This window comes from Triticum aestivum, chromosome 2D, assembly GCF_018294505.1.
Source record: "Triticum aestivum cultivar Chinese Spring chromosome 2D, IWGSC CS RefSeq v2.1, whole genome shotgun sequence".
NCBI lineage: Eukaryota > Viridiplantae > Streptophyta > Magnoliopsida > Poales > Poaceae > Triticum > Triticum aestivum.
In genome coordinates, this window is record NC_057799.1 from 44,057,712 (window position 1) to 44,061,178 (window position 3,467).

Sequence of the window (3,467 nt, forward strand, 5' to 3'; positions counted from 1 at the left end):
AATATGGACGTGTGCACGGCGCCGGGGACGGCCCCACGTGGAAGCACTATTATAACGAGGACCCCGAGGCTAAAAGACAGAGAAAGAAGTTCAGTCAAGTGACTATCGACGAGAAGGTGGTGCGGGCGATGGAGAAAACTAAAGCTGAGGCAATCCGGGAAGCGGTAGCTGCCTGTAGACATGATATGGTGGCTGCCTTTACAAGCTTGATTCCAACTATGGTCACCTGGGTGCAACAAAATCCAAACGCGCCACCAACTGATTTCCATGCCTAGCTTCACTGGGAGCAACTCAATGAACACCGCACCCATACCCGTACCTAGTATGGCAACCGCACCCGCACCTACTCCAGCACCTGCTCCTGCACCCAGGTCTCACAGCAGCCCTAGCTCCGTCTCTGGCTTGAATGTCGGGCCGTCGACATTGGCTAAGCTAGATGCCCTCACGGTAAATACATGTCGCACCCTCGTCAACTCAACTAATTAATTAATGTTCAGTTGCCGTTCTTTTTGGATCTCTGACGCCGCACGTATATGTCTTTGTAGGCTAAATCCACTCCGTGCACCCTCCTTTACCACATGAAGAGCGGGTTGGTGGACATGGGGAAGGGTACTATAGTGAAGCCCAAGGATCGATTGTTCCACCGCCGGCAGATGCCTGATAACGCCTTAAGGGTCTCCGTGGCGAGTGTGAAAGCGGGCTACGAGGGTTTCCCTCGTCCGATACAAACCGATGAAGAGGATGACGAGACCCCCACGCAGCTTGGCCAATGCAAAAATTGGCCGATCCTGTGGCCGAAAAATCTTCTTCGTGTCAAGGTGGCCGGGAGCACACCAACGGGGCCTCAGGAAGGTATGACCACAACCCACATACACAAGTACAACCATCGTCTGTGCTGATTGCTAAGATCGAGACACGAGGAAGGAGGGCCAACCGTTCCGGCAGATGATGCCATCTGCCCCATCGATATGGATCATGACATGGAGGAGGCCGATGACCCTCTCCAGTATCTCAATACCGGCTTTGACAACGAAGTAACAATGAGTCAACCATATGAATATGAGATGCATGTACCAGAGCCGGAATGTCCTCGGGAGTGGAAGAAGTCTTTGTTCATGCAATCCTCGCAGGACACGCCTCCATATGCCGGTTCCACCCAAGCTCAACTAATTAGCCAGAGTCGTCCAATGCTGAGCCCGGCAACACTAGGGGTGGTGCTCAGGGAGGGTCTGACAGACCCACCAGCACCTCAGCTCACCAAGAAGAAGCAGAGGAAGAGACCAGCGGCGAGAAAATCCAATAAAGCTGGCAATGTTGGTTCTAGCAGCCAGCTGCCTTTGACCAAGGTTGACAGTGTACCGATGAAACATGTGCCATTAATCCATGTCGCGGGAGAGCCTATGGTACCGACGAATGCACTAGCTGCCATAACAGGGGATCTCAGGAGACTCCATGACCATGTGCTTTCAACAGAGAGAAGCCTCCTCGCCTCGGATGATCCAGGATACCCACTTTATACGGTTCATGTGCCGAGCAGTTGCAAGATGTACGTCCACACATGCCCCGTGGACCTCTTCTTCTTGAGGTTTGATTACATCTTCCAGATGTTTCAAACGAGAACACTCGATTTTACGTTCGTCCGCCTGTATGTGCTGCACATGAACTACATCGTCAGGAGAGAGCAAGTCACCAGTCTTGCGGTCGCGGACCCATACTACATGCATGAGGGCTTCTTGTCAATCAATGATGCCAACCATCAATATGCGAGTCAGTACATCAAAGAATTCTTGGTCAGCAATAAGGACAAAGAAACGATTCTCCTACCTTATCATCCCGGGTAAGTCATCCGCGGATAGCACTATAGCACATACATCCTTTCGTGCATTTCAATAATTACTTTGCACGCATGGAGGCTAACTTGATCGTGTATTTTGCGCAGCAGGCGGTGTAGTCATGCCGTTCTCATCGTTCTTTACCCGTGTTACTCCCACGCTCTATATTTGGACCCGTCGAAGAACAACAGAAGAAAGATTACACACACATAAAGTATGTTCTGGACAGAGCTATGCTGGGCTTCAGCATGCGGAGTGGCTACATCCAATTCAAAAAAACAAATAAGGCCGGGCTCTGTTTCGGCCACAAGACTGACTTTTGTTGCATCCAGCAACCGGCAAGAAGTGAGAATGATGGATTCTACGTCATCCATCTAATGATGGAGTACAGAAGGGATGTGCAATCACTTTGCATGAAATCTTCATCTGATACCCATATCCAGAGATGGGCCGAAGCCTTTGGAGCCGTGCCGGATAATCAACTTCGAAATGATTTCTACCGGATCCAGCAGGAAATTGCGTCCATCATCATGAAAGATGTCCTCGAAGAGAATGGGATGTTCTACGGCGGCCCAATATCGCGAGCTGACGTCCGAACCCGCATTGCCCTATAGTGTCAGGACATGACGCCTTTCACTAAGCTTGGGTCCACCCTCCCGGATATGGACACATGGGAAGAGTGCACTGCTTAAAAACAATGTGTCTGTTTAGTTACTTGTTACTTCCTGTACGACGAAACTTCGAATGTCTCAGTACGACGAAACTATTAGATGTATGGTGCCGCGCTCTAGTTAATTACTTTCGATACGATGAAATTTGTTAACAATGTTTACTATATATGTTGCTTCTATTTCATAATTGTTTCGTTGAATTAGCTTCATGATATATATATATATATGCATCTCTGACAGGTATATAGATCAATGATGGCGAGGAAGTCGTATGCCGTGTATGTAGGGCATGTTCCGAGTGTGTATGATGAGTGGCCGGAGTGTCAGGCCCAAGTCTCTGGCTTCTCTGGCGGAAGTCAGAAAGGGTTTGATAGCAGAGCGGAAGCCGAAGCTAGTTACTTGAGATTCATAGTACAACAGGGGATTCGAACCAGCTGCTGCAAAAACTACTACATAATACCGCTTTTGATCATCGTGACCGCTCTTATCTCGTATGTCATAGTTTAGGTAGATGATGAAACATGTGTCTACTGTGACAATGTAAGACATGTGGTCATTAACTTGTATCGCTATTTCGAGATGATGGTGAGATCGACATCATTTGTGTTCGATAATGATGATATGATGAGACTATGTCGTACCACTTCGATGATGATGATGAGACATTCCTTTTTCATATAGTTTCAGTGTATGTGTATGTTGTAATTGTATAAAACCTGTAAAAATACGAATACAGCAAAAAAAATTAGCAGTAGCGTGGGGTTTTGGAGTAGTAGCAGCGCTGCCTTATCAGTAGCGTTGGTTGTAGGGGCACGCTACTAGTATTAGCAGTAGCGATGGACAGAGGCGCGCTACTACTAGCTATAGATAGCAGTAGCGCTGGTACAAACAAGCACTACTGGTAAAAAATAGCTGTAGCGCCATAGCAGTAGCGCCTGCCCGCGCTACTAATAGCAAAAAAGAA